Here is a 14,751-nt window from a genome sequence, read left to right on the forward strand (position 1 = left end):
GTTCTCTCACTAGAAAAAAGCTTCTCCCAGACCCTGTTTCCAGCTAACACTGAAGTTGTTTTCCTCTCACCCTTCAAAATTTTAATTAACACTTAATTTGTCCTTGAGCCTTTCATATTCAGTGAGAATGTATTTCAATAAGCTATTAATTTCTCAATATCTCCACCTGTTGCATTTAATTTGTCTGGTTTATGCATTTATGGAAAAAAACCGTGTAATAATTTTTGATTCCTCTACCAACATATTTCAATGACATTTTGGGGCTACTTTTTAAAAGTTTCTCTACTTAGATTTTAATCTCTATATGTTCCCATCAAGCTCAACCACCACCACCCCAGGAGAGCATTCCCTAATACTCTACCCAGCCAACTTGGTTGTTGATCCCACTTAGGTATGAAAAGAAGGGCCATATGCACCCCAATGTTCATAGCAGCAATGTCCGCAATAGCCAAACTGTGGAAAGAGCCAAGATGCCCTTCAACAGATGAATGGATAAAGAAGATGTGGTCCATATATACAATGGAATATTACTCAGCCATCAGAAAGGATGAATACCCAACTTTTACATCAACATGGATGGGACTGGAGCAGATTATACTAAGTGAAATAAGTCAAGCAGAGAAAGTCAATTATCATATGGTTTCACTTATTTGTGGAACATAAGGAATAGCGTGGAGGACATTAGGAGAAGGAAGGGAAAAATGAAGGGGGGGGAATCAGAGGGGGAGACTATGGACTCTGAGAAGCAAACTGAGGGTTCTAGAGGGGAGGAGGGTGGGGGGATGGGTTAGCCTGGTGATGGGTATTAAGGAGGGCACGTACTGCATGGAGCACTGGGTGTTATATGGAAAACAATGAATCATGGAACACTACGTCAAAAACTAATGATGTGTGATGACTAACATAACACAATAAAATTAAATTTAAAAAATAAATAAAATAAAAAAACAAACCATGTGCTTTGCTCAGTCATAGGAATACTACCCTGATACAACTGTACCTAAACTTATGAGTCTCCCATATTAAACTATAAGGAAATACTTTTCTTTTTTTTTTTTAAGATTTTATTTATTTAATTTAGAGAGAGAGAGCAAGCATGTGAGCAGGGGGAGGACAAAGGGAGAGAGAGACAATCTCAAGCAGACTCTTAACTGAGCATAGAGCTGATCTCAGAGCTCTGTTTCATGACCCTGAGATCATGACCTGAGCCAAAATCAAGAGTTGGATGCTTAACTGTCTGAGCCACCCAAGTGCCCCTGCTTTGTTTTATTTCTACACTTTCCATGAAGTAGATGCCTCAAAAATATTACTAAAGAAATAATCAATAATGTAAATAAATATTGCCATTTTATTGTTCCTAAAGCTAGTGCTGTGTAGAATGTCAAGAACATAGTAACTACTGTTTTTGTGATAATGATTAATGAAAAAAGCCTTAATTTTTTATCAGTATAATTTACATTTGGTAAAGTGTGTACAGTGTACTAATCTTAAACTCAACTAATTTTTCACATATATATTCATATATTAGCCTCTACCCATTTCCCACACACCAGGAGTTTCCCCCATTCATCTTTCCAGGTAACCCCAATCCCCTCCTCTCCCTGAGATAAACATTATTCTCACTTGTATCACTTATTCATATACTTAAAAAACTATATTATGATCAAGACCAAATATCACTGTTGGTCAAGTAAAACACTGTGACATGGCAAAAATTTGAAGAACTGACTTAAGATATAGACTACTACCCAATTCCCAAATAACTCCTGAAGGGCCTTTGATGAAAGATAAAAATTTAGAGTTAAGAAACTCAATGCCGAAATTGGATAAATTCAAAGAAAGCCACACCCAAACTACTGAAAAACAAAGATAAAAATAACAAAGATAAATAAAGGCTCATGTAATACACATGCATACTCCATTTAGCATTTATTGCTATGGTAATCACAAAAGATTTTCAATGACTGAAAGCTGAAGAAACAGCAAGCACTGTGCTTGTAGGAAAAATATTATAAAATGTTAGCAAGACAGATATTTTATGAGAATGGGGCATTGGTGACCTGACATGTCATTGAAACCAAAATTTGATCCTTATACACTACATGCTGCACTTTTCAGCAAAAAGAAGAAAGATGGAAAGGATAACCAAGAATGTGGTGAAGTGCACAGTCCGGTTGGAAGTCAACCACTTGGTGCTTAATTCTTTTTTTTTTTTTTTTTTTTTTTTTAATACTGGAAGCTTCAGCAATATTAGGTTGAAAGCTCACTGCTGTTTATGATATGGAATGAACCTCAGTTCCTCAGGGTGCCAGCCAAATGCTTTTGAAAAAGAGGAAGTCATAGGTAAGTTTGTCCCATGTAACTAGTTATTTCAGGATATAATCAAGAAGCATCTCTCTGTACTTTAAGATGCAAAAGCACCCTGAACTGTGAGAGGCTTTCCCATCAAGGCAAAGGCAAGAATGTTCCTTTGAGTCAAATACTTGTTTGTGTTCCAGTGGGTAGCTCAGTTTTGCATAGGTTTTTTGTTTGTTTGTTTGTTTTATTTTGTTTCCTTTAAGGTATTAGGATTCTATGAAGTTGAATGAGGTACACAGTGGCAAGTTCCCCAGAATAGGAGAGGAAATTATTTCAGCTAACTCTGCCTCTGAGGCAATTTTTACTGAAGAACAGCCATTAATTAATCTTGGGACAATAAAACCCTTTTCCTGTCCTATCTCCAGTTAATAATGCATGACTAAAAGTTATGTTCTAACTGTAAATCAGGGCAAACAAAAACATACCACAAACTTGTTTTCCTCTCAAGTCCAATAGCTTGATATGTATGTTGTTTTAATATTCACACTTGGGGCTACACATCTAATGTTATCTTTGAAAATGTGCTAACAAGCCTGAAAGTATTAGGGCTTTTTAATACATTTTTATTACAACAGAGGATTTTGAAAAATGAAATCTGATGCTTCTTAGTCAGAACATAATGTGAAAGCAAAATAAGAAATAAATATGGCAATAGAATTTGTGCCACATGGTGGAATTGTCTTAATTCATTATCTCTCTTTTATGATATGACTACTTTTATGTTGCTAAGATATTTTTAATAAGTTTTTTTTTCTCCAATGGATTTTATGTAGTCAAACGGAACTCTAGGAAGGGGGGCTTAGATGGCCCAATAATAGTGTGTGAAGACCTCTGGCATTGCTTTAAAAAAAATCTAAGACTTTAGGAATAATATTGTGTGAAGCTCTAAAATATCTTCTCTAGAATTTTAGAACTCTGGGGAGAATTGGTGAGTTGGAAATTAACTCATCATTCAGAGGCGTAATAGTCTGGTTCAAACAAATGGGCTTCTTTAAAAATATTTGCATTAAAAAATTGCTGGGAATTATGAGTTATAAATTCATAAATTTACCATAACAAAAAACATGAGGCCATACTGAATACTCTACTCCAGGGCAGTCCAGTTAAGCTACTAAATGCCTTTGTAAATTGGATAAATTACTGAATTCCATTGAGACCTGTTTCTACACAGTAAAATGCAAAGATTGAATTAGACCTGTGTTTTTAAAAACTTAACCCAAGGGTCCACTAGGGTTTTATAGACAGGTATCTGGGGATTTTGTGAGGAGAAAACCATGTGGTATTAGAATCTAAATTGAATAGCCAACTACCATAATGGAAATTAATGTAATTTGTGCAGATCTCATGCCTCCAAAGATGCTAGGATGAACGACAACAACAACAAAACCTTCTGATAGATCTAATGGTTTTCTCCTTACCTTAGGAAATAGACATACATGAGAAAGCTAGAGAAAGTGCACCTTAGTTAAACTGAGGGTAGATCAGATTGTTTATCCTAAGCCTAGTCATCATCAGAGATGACATCAGGATGGAAAGCACTATGGGTAACTCTTGCGATTGTTTCCCTGGGTGGGGGGCTTCTATGTATCCAAATAAGGAAAGCATTTAGCAGTAACAGAGGCCTACACTGTGGCACCTGTGGTATATGATATTTCAGGAACTTCCAGGGAATAATTTGGGCAGGATTGGAAATATTGGGGCAATAATATGCATGGAAAAATAGCAATGGTAGCAGGAATTCAATCTGCCAGAAATAGAGATGCAAACTCCAATTGTACTGATTTAAACAAGTACTTCCATTAACAAAAATGATAGTCAATCATTTGTTATTTTACAAGAGTTTTCCCAAAGATGGAAGTAAAGTGTTTTTTCTTGCAGAATTCTTATATTTGTATATCATTCTGCTTTGACTTATAACGGAGGAATGAGTTTGGTAACTGAAAGAGCTTGTCGATCTAACAAAATTTAAAATTAGCTATGTTTCCACATAACAATCTTATTTTTTATTTTTTAAAATGAAAAGGAAAACAATTCTCTGTTGTAAGTGGGCTAGTTAAGTTGATATGTAATATTGTTCTTTGTATCATCTGCCATATGTTTATAGGACAAAAATCAGATTGCTGCATTCACAATATAAATGTACAAGTATCTTCCATTATTATATGAATCACTGTGAAATAACTAATAATTACTTATTGTGATAATTAATTTTATGTGTCAACTTGACTGGTTAGGGGATGCCCAGATATCTGGTTAAACATTATTTCTGGGTGTGTCTGTGAGGGTAATTCCAGAAGAGATTGGCATTTGAGTTGGTGGACTGAGTAAAGGGTCTGTCTTTCACAATATGGGTGGACTGTGTCCAGTGCACTGAGGGCCTGAATAGAACAAAAATGTGGAGGAAGGAAAGATTCTCTCTATCCCCCATGACTTTTTAGACATTGATCATCTCCTGCCCTTGGCATTCCTGGTTCTCAGGCCTTTAGACTCAATCTAGAATCTATACCATTGCCTTTCCAGCTATCAGGCCTTGTAACTACACTATTGGCCTTCCTGGGTCTCCAGCTTGCAGAATGCAGATTATGAACTCCTCAGCCTCCATAATTTTGTGAGCCAATACCTTATAGTAAGTCTCTTTATATATATATTATTTGTTTCTGTTTCTTTAGAGAACCCTGACTAATACACTTATCATCAATAAACACAAAATAAACATTGCATATATATAAATTATAATTATAAGTGGTTATGAATTATCAGCCAGTTGTTTGGCCAATTATTTTTGAGCAAGTGTTTTCTATTGTTGTTATGGAAATTTCGGTCAGTACAAAAATTACCTACTGTTAAATTTTGATGAGTTTATCATGTTCATATTATTTTTAATTGTTACACATTTTAAAATAATTTCTAAGCTATTACATATTGCTTACCCACATGTCAGGATAAAAATGTAAGTTTTAGAAAACAAAATGGAAAGCTATCAGAGAAGTAAATGAAAGAAAATATTTTGCATTATTTGAATGCATTTTTGAAGAAGTAAATAGAATGCTATAAAAAGATTTCAGAGCTATTAGTCTTAGTATAGTGTGGCACTAATATGTCACTGATGAAGAAGGATGTGAATTTAGTTTCTACCTCCATGTCAACCATAAGTGATAAATTTCAAGAAAAACTGGGATAAAATATACTTGAAGAACTCATTAAGCAAAATATATTTTCTGAAGATTTGGATACTTGATAATGTAATTTGAATATTAAGCAATGGAAAAAATTTAAATTACCAAATGACAGAGCAGATTTGAGAAGCATTAATGAGTTCTTCTAAATTGCTAAAAATATACCAAGTCCTTGTTACTTCATTACAAACCAAAGGATTCTATATATATATATATTTTTTTTTTTCTATTTTACAAATTAGGCAGGGATGGAAAATATTTAACTTAAGAATGAGATGTGACAAAACATAGGCAGCATTTATCAAATGGTCTTGGCAAACATGAAAAGAGTGAAAAGTGTGTTAAGTATTCTAAATTGAAATCCAGCAAACTATTGAAGCTTCCTAAATAGAGAGTAAATTAGCATAAGAAGAATATTGGCAAAGTCTCATTGATCGAACTTTATACAGTTAGTTTTTGCCAAGGCAATGACTGGTGTTTAGAGGACAATCCAAGAAGCTCTATGATATATCATAGATTTTCTTCTGTTGAAGAAAGTCTATCAAAATGAACATTTGAGTTCTTTTATCTAGTAAAAGATATAAAATTGTCCCCCTTTACCACAGTTTCACTTTCAGTGGTATCAGTTGCTGGCAATCAGCTGTGGTCCAGAGGCAGATGACCCTCCTTCTGACATATGGTCAGGAGGTTAGCAGTAGCCTAACACTATGACACGATACCTACATCATTTGCCTCACTTCATCTCATCATGCAGACATTTTATCATCTCACAGCATCTCAAGAAGAAAGGTGAGTACAGTACAATAAGATGTTTTGAGAGAGAGACCACAGTACATAAATTTTATTACTATCCTGGTTTCATGCATCCACTTGGGCTCTTGGAGTATATCCCTTGTGGATAAGGAGGAACTATTGTAATCATAGAACAATATTCTTGGAAGATTACTTAAAGGAAAAAAAAACCTTAATCTAGACATAAAAATATAATTTGAGGTGTTAGAGGTATAACAATACTGTACATACAATTGAAAAAGAGAACGGACAGAAGATAATCAAAATGGTTAAAGATATTTTACATTTCTTATTCTGTTCATTATCTAAATTTGGTGGTAAACAATGAGGTAAAAATATTGATTAATTCTGATACGTTATAAGAATTTTTCAGTGTGTGTTGGTGGGAATGCAAGCTGGTGCAACCACTCTGGAAAACAGTATGGAGGTTCCTCAAAAAGTTGAAAATAGAGCTACCCTATGACCCAGCAATTTCACTACTGGGTATTTACCCCAAAGATACAAATGTAGTGATCTGAAAGGGCACGTGCACCCCAATGTTTATAGCAGCAATGTCCACAATAGCCAAACTATGGAAAGAGCCAAGATGTCCATCAACAGATGAATGGATAAAGAAGATGTGGTATACACACACACACACACAGACACACACACACACAATGGAATATTATGCAGCCATCAAAAAATGAAATCTTGCCATTTGCAATGACGTGGATAGAACTAGAGGGTATTATGCTAAGTGAAATAAGTCAATCAGAGAAAGACAAGTATCATATGATCTCACTGATATGAGGAATTTGAGAAACAAGACAGAGGATCATAGGGGAAGAGAGGGAAAAATGAAACAAGACAAAACCAGAGAGGGAGACAAAGCATAAGAGACTCTTAATCTCAGGAAACAAACTGAGGGTTGCTGGAGTGGAGGAGGGTTCAGGGATGGGGTGGCTGGGTGATGGACATTGGGGAGGGCTTGAGCTATGGTGAGCGCTGTGAACTGTGTAAGACTGATGAATCACAGACATGTACCCCTGAAACAAATAATACATTATATGTTAATAAAAAAAAGAATTTTTCAGTGTGAGTAAATGTTGAAAGATCCTAAAAATTCATTTACCTGCATAAATTTGCAACCATTGTCACAAAGGCAATGGGAAAGTTGAATTGGTGCTTTTGTGCCACAGAATACACATTTGAGGATTCTATTCTAATGCTCTTTTAGAAATTATTGATGTATTAATAAAGATCTAGATTCTGTGAAGAAATACAAAGATATACTTTAAAAATATATACTTTTAGAATTTATTTTCTCTTTACTAATGATATTTTAAGCAAAATTGATGTTATAGGCAAAATGATACATGAACAAAAGTCAATGTATAATAGTTGCTGAAATCATTGAAGAGATTATGAAATTCTTTGAAGAATACAAATTGTTATGTTCATGAAAATATTATTGATGCCAAACAAATTACAGACTATAGTAATGACACCAATCTCTCTAATTCAAAACCACGGTAGAAAAAGAATAAAGAAGACTCATTTTGAGTGTGAACCTCACATCAGCACATCTATGATTCAAACATAATCTCAAAATCAATTTTTTCTCATGTCAAATGCAATTTCTTCCTTACAAAAGGTTTACTCTGTTGAAAGAATTAGATTTTATACATTTAATATGTCATGTATATTTACCAATGAAATTGACTGATGGACATAGTAAGAAATATAGTATTTATAAAACCTCTATTCTTAAAGAACTAAAATGGTTAAATTTTATAAAACTTAATGCAGCTTTCATTATAGTTTTGCAATATATTTGGACACAAATTTGCTAGATAACATAAAATATATTAAAAATTACTTAAGGTCCACTCTGTCACGTGACTCAAATCCCTTTTTTTTTTTTTTTTTAAAGATTTTATTTATTTATTTGAGAGAGAGAGAATGAGAGAGAGCACATGAGAGGGGGGAGGGTCAGAGGGAGAAGCAGACTCCCTGCCGAGCAGGGAGCCTGATGTGGGACTCGATCCAGGGACTCCAGGATCATGACCTGAGCCGAAGGCAGTCGCTTAACCAACTGAGCCACCCAGGCGCCCCTCAAATCCCTTTTTTTAAATAGAAAACAAATATTGGAGCAGGTATGCTTGGAAATTGTAATAAGCATTTATTTCTATGAAAACAAGGAACATAACTCTTTTACAACAAATTATATCCTAAGTGAACTTCAACTTTTAATAATTACAAATTCAAATTTGTTATATTATTTTCAAATTTTGATTTATAGAATTTGTAGAGAATGACTGTATGTTTCTTATCATTGTTCTTATTAAAAAATATATACTTTCACTCCTTTCTTCAACTTGAAGAAGGTGTGAGGGCTTTTTGTTTTGTTTTGGTTTTTTAATTTCCTCAAAGCCAGTCAGCTCCAAATTCTCCCCTTTATATTTCAAAAGCTTTTTCTGGGGGACTAGGATCATTTTTTTTTTTTTTTTTAAAGTCATAGGATAGAAGATAGGATGTTAGGTAAGTTTCCATCAAATGAAGGGATGAAGGAGAGAGTGCTGTGCTTTGTAAATGGGGCCAGAGGAAGGGTGACTGGGAAAACTTTGCCTGAGACCAGCATGGAAATGAGCAGGGAGAGGGGAGTTGCCTTAGAAGCAGGAAATAGAGTATTTGATTTTTAAAATGTACTGTGTATTTCCCAAACAACAACAACAACAAATCTTCAAAAACACTGTTTTAAAACTGAGATAGACTAAGGTAGTGTTAGTACCAAATCGAAGGTTCCATCACTCTGCCTCCTTTCTTCTCACCACTGAGCAGGAATGAGGAATCCGGATTAGAGATTGGATCAGTTTCTGGTAAAAACACAAGTTACATATTTGAACCATCCAAATTGTAGTGTGTAACTTTAAACTCATGCTGCATTAACATTTATTTAACACCTATTATGCTTTAAAGATGCTCTAATTCTTTTATATCTATTCAATTAATGTTAATAAAAATCTATGAAGTAGGTTTAAAGAGATTAAGCAAATGCCCAAGTCATAGAGAAATACTTGCCCTACCAAACATTTGTGCTCTTTGGACCTTACATAAAAAAATAATTATAATTGTTTCTGGAGAAAGAAAAACAGATGAGAGTGAAGGAGGGAAAGAAAAAGAGGTCCAGGCAGAGAGAGGGAGGGAGGGAAGGAAGGAAGAAAGGAAGGAAGAGAGGAGGGAAGCAAGAAGGAAGGAAGGAAATGATCCCACTACTTGGGTTTAGAAGTATAAATATTAACGAGAAAGATGTGAGGATATCATTGGAACTTCTCAAATTACTGTCCACTCAGTCAAAGCAAATGATAACTGGAAAGGAAGAAAAAGGAGAAGACATCCCCAAAAGATAAAGAGATTGTAAGGGAGTGATTGGATTCTAAAAGTGAGCTTTGTATTTCTTTTGGTCTATGATTAGATTCTATTGTATGAGAGAACTTATAGAAGGAATATTAGAGAGAGGCTTTTAAGAATTATAAAGACTGGGCGCCTGGGTGGCTCAGTTGGTTAAGCGACTGCCTTCGGCTCAGGTCATGATCCTGGAGTCCCGGGATTGAGTCCCGCATCGGGTTCCCTGCTCGGCAGGGAGTCTGCTTCTCCCTCTGACCCTCCTCCCTCTCATGCTCTCTGTCTCTCATTCTCTCTCTCGCAAATAAATAAAAAAATCTTAAAAAAAAAAAAAAAAAAAGAATTATAAAGACTAAGATAAATGCCACAAAAAGAGGTTGGAAATTGTAATTCCAATTTTCACCATGGTAATATGGGTCTAGAGAGAATAGCATTATCAGATGGATTTATCACAGATTGATGGTGTGCAAACAGTGATGATATCTTCATTTTAAACTGGAAGAAAAAGCTTAACACAGAAACAATGAGTTTGTCTCAACACTGACAATGGTCTACATTTTATACCAGTGACTTATATGGGAGGACATGGGTCATGTTTGAATTTGTGAATTACACAAAACTGAGAGATAAGTAGAGTATTGCCTGGTAAAAAGTAGAGGCAAGTTGGTGTCAATATGTTGCTGTGATAAATATAGAAAGATAAAATATAAACCATTCTGTAGTCTATTAAAAAAAAAAAAAAAAACAGAAAACTTTGCAAGTATGAGAGCTATGAAGCTTAGACCAGATGACCTAAATCTCAATATGAATTGTTATTGTAATGTGGCTGTTGGTAAATCTACTTTGAGCTTAGACTTTATTAAAAAAGGTACATTACCCTAAAAGAGGAAATACCATGATTAGTTGTGTATACTACTCTTTCAAAGAGACAGAGGAAAACAAGCAAAGAGTAGATTTGGAGAGAATGACTAGCCTAGGGTTATAGAGCGTTGCAGGCTCTTAAGAAGCCAGGTATCATGTTACATTGCCTTCTATTATTATTTAAAAGCCTATGTGGTGAAAAGCCAACACACTCAGTAGGAGCTCAAGTTCTGTGGAAATAGCGTTAGTGGATAGAAATTGCAGGGCACCTGATTTTTTACTTAATATAAGGCGGTATTTCTCACAATCACAATTACCTGAATGAGCCATTTCAGGAGGTATTGGTTTCCCATCACTGGAGGTCTTCAAATAGAAGTTTAAGACCAGCTGGGGGAATGTATTTAATATTTGTCACTTGTTCCCAAAGCACACATTGTTTGGCACACATTACCCACCAACAAATTCTTATTGAATGTATGATTGAATAGAAAGAAGTTACTTATTGCTAAAATCTATGGAGTCCTCATTATTGGTCAGGCAGATTAATTTTTCAAAACTTTATAGGAAGGGGCAGTTACTATTTAATTTCTGCAGCTCAGAGAAATGAAGGTACCACAGGGAAAGAAAAGGGAAGTGAGTGGTGGAGGCAGAGTTCTAAAATTGTGGTGTATGTCTCCTGAGCCTGTGTCAAGTTTCAGAATGTGGTTACCTTAAATAATCTGTAAGGTTCTTTCACCCAACACTCCCTGTTATTAATTAAACAAGGAGGCCATTAGACTGAGGTGGTTCTAATACCTTAGCAGCCTTTGTAAGCAAACCCAAACCTAAGCCTGTAAATGCCTCAGGGTTAAGAAATCAAAACACAGCAACCAATCATAGCCAGCTAGACTTTTCCAAACAAGGCTAATGCTTAAAACTATAGCCAGTCAAACAATTTCCTTGCTTTGCTTTTTCCTTTCCTCTGTGAAAGTCTCTCCCCTCCCTTTTGTCAGTGGGGTGCTCCAGCCACTTCCTGTTTGGCGCTGCCTGATTGGAATTGGTTTCTGCTCAGATAAACTCTTAAAATTTCTAATATACTTACTTTATCTTTTAACAATGCCAATAGGAAGGGCTTGAATTTACCAACACTTACTACATTAGATCCAATTTGTTTACTCATTTGTTAACATTAAAATGGAGGTGTAGGGATTTGGTCTCTGAGACAATTAAATATGTTATGGGAATTTTAATTAATTCGCAGGAAAAAGCATGGGAAGGCAGCCAGGCAGGCTAGCACAATGAGTGAGTTCGAGTAGCTGGAGGCCAGGGTGGCTCTGGGCTTTATTATTTTGGATGCCTAGAAGTGTACAGAGATGGTGGAAGGTGGAGCCAATGACAGATTGCACTATTTTGCAATTTTGCCTGGTTTAAGCTGCTGGTTACATTTTGAGGATTAATGCAGAGCGTCAGCTCTTGAGGCCAGATTTAATACCTTACTAATATCTATATGCTCTGGGCCTTGCACAATGACTTTCAGCATTCAGCATTGCACAAAGAATATGGTCAAGACAGAATAAATATGTGGCGAATACCATTGCCTCTGGGGCAACTGGAACAGTGCCGGTATTAATCTGTAACTTGCTAGTAACAAGGCCTTGCTTGTTATGGTAATTCTAAAATTTACTAGCTTTTCTTTAAGACTTACCTCAAGTTTTGTTCTGGAAAGTATTGCATGACCTACTTCTATAGCTACCTTTGTTTGTTATCTTTTAAATTATTTATCACTCTGTGTGTGCCTTTTATAACACCACTGTGACAGATTCTAATGATCTGTTTAATTATCTGCATGTTCCTCCTCCTTTCTCTGCCAGTTCCTTGACTCTGAATTCCTTGAGGATGTGGTAACCATGCTACTCATTTACATTACCCTCAATGCCTAGTAAAGTGCTTAGCAGGTAATTAATGCTGTGAAAGCAAAAATTGCATCTAGTGAAGTTAAACAGGCAAGAAGACTTTATTTGAAGCTATTGCAATAAAAGAGAGGCCAAACTTCAGTCTGAGCTCAACTCTGCTGAAACAAAAGTTTGGAGAGCTCTTAAGAGCTGGGTGGAGGGATTGCAGGTAAAGTTTCTCCTGTCTTCATGACAGGAAGTGGTTTTATAGCTTAGAGCCAGGTGCCTGCCTAAGTGAGGCTCCTACCCTCCCACAAAAACTGGGAAACAGGGTTGCTTTCTTCCTTGGTGATTATATTTCAAAGGGATGGGTCCTGGGTTCTTGAGAAAGACATTCCTGGGTTGTAAAATTAGCAAGGTGCTTTTAAAAAGATTTCAAAGTTTAGAGAAAACATTTATAGCTGCAAACTTTCTGAAGTAAATTCTGTAAGTAAAGGAAGTTCAAGGGCCTGGTCAGGAAAAAGCTTGTCTAAAGTTTAGTCAAGCCGAGGGAACATTAAGGCCACCTTGGTTTGTGCTCAGTGAAAGTTTGCTGCATGAATGAACAAATGAATAATAAACTTTATTTATAAATATAAACTTTATAATTTATTTCTTAGGATCTTAATTTAAATGTGTCAGCTTATAAGTAATATTTTTAAAAGTAATATAAACTAAAGCCAATTAAAATAAGCCTTCTTTTATCTCTGTTGCTTACTTGATACTTCATTGTGCAGAAAATGCCACACCCCGCAAGATAACGCATGGTGAATATGCATGATGTTTTAAAAAATTAAAAAGACTCCAAAAACTTTTCAGCTGGAAACATATCTTATAAATCATTTCCTGCAGTGGAGTACATAATGATATATTAAATGACTTTAAAACAATATTTCTTCAGAAGCTGTTGTATTTTCAACATTTTTGTTTATTCTCAAATCAAAAGCATTACATCAGACTCTGAAACATGATGTGTAAACTCTCTGTGGTGGCTGTGACTATAAAATAGGAATAAAAACGCTTTCTCTTCCTGCCTTGATGGGTTGTTTATGAGGAGTAAATGAGAATATAAAAGCACTTTAGAACCATAAAAATAACTGTAGAAATGCAAGGAATTATTAAAATGAATAATGAAAATATAAAGTCAATTTTGAAGGTATTTTTATTTTCTTTAACAATAATATCTAAAAATGTGATAAGATATGGAGACTCAGGCCATCTCCTAAGACATGGAAAAAAGTACTTGGTAACCATTACCTTAAGATAATTGGTAAGTCTGAGTTAGTAATATGTGTAAATATTGGATTTTTAACAATAACTACAGTTAAAAACACTTCAAATATACTGATTAATAGTCTCCCAAACTTTGATGATTTCTAAAAGAGTAATTATCAAGGAGATAGTGTTGAAAGCTGGTTAAGATTACAGACTTTATTTGGATTCAAGCAGTCTCTGTTCAAACCCCAGGGCTTCCACATCCCGAGTCTATAATCTTGAACAAGTTATATGAACTCTTTAAGCCTCTGGTTTGTCATCTGTGAAAAAGGAAAAATATCTACCTCCTATGACTCTGAGGATCAAATAGGATGGAGTATGTTAGGCTTTTGGCATAGTGATTAACTCATAGGAAGCTCTCACAAATTGTAGAAAATACACAGACATACATACAAGCACACTTATGCATAATTTGATGTTATATATTCCTAACCTGTGTAGATTAACTTTGGTTTTATGTCATTGGAACTTCCAGCGGTCTTAAAATAGTTCATTTTTTTAAAGTTAAAATGGTAGTATTTTTCTTATAATCCTTATCATACAGTTATTTGACATTTAAATCTTTTCTGTTTTTGTAGAATTTTCTATTGAAGACATTTTTGTAAGTCCCATATAATATAACCTTAATTTTAAGTTGCTCTTGGAATAAAGACATTTTACCAAACCATATTTGGAGAATGTATCACAGGTACTGTAGTATGAAGCAATAATGCTGAATTGGAGTTTTTGAGACTTAGGTTTTTCATTTACCATCTGTCTTTGGGAAAGTCACTCATTTCCTAGAATCCCAGTTTACTGATCTATAACCATTTAGATAATTAAAACCACCTGAAAGGATTATTGTAAAGATCAAAAGAGGTAATGCATTTAAAAACACTTTGCAGAAGTTGAGAACTTGTTTGAGCCATCCCACAGAAAAAGGATGGGCCCTCATCCAAAATTTGGTTTGGATGTCAAGACTGATACCAAGAGGGTATGAAATGGTTTATGTC

Source organism: Halichoerus grypus, chromosome 3, assembly GCF_964656455.1.
Source record: "Halichoerus grypus chromosome 3, mHalGry1.hap1.1, whole genome shotgun sequence".
Classification (NCBI taxonomy): Eukaryota; Metazoa; Chordata; class Mammalia; order Carnivora; family Phocidae; genus Halichoerus; species Halichoerus grypus.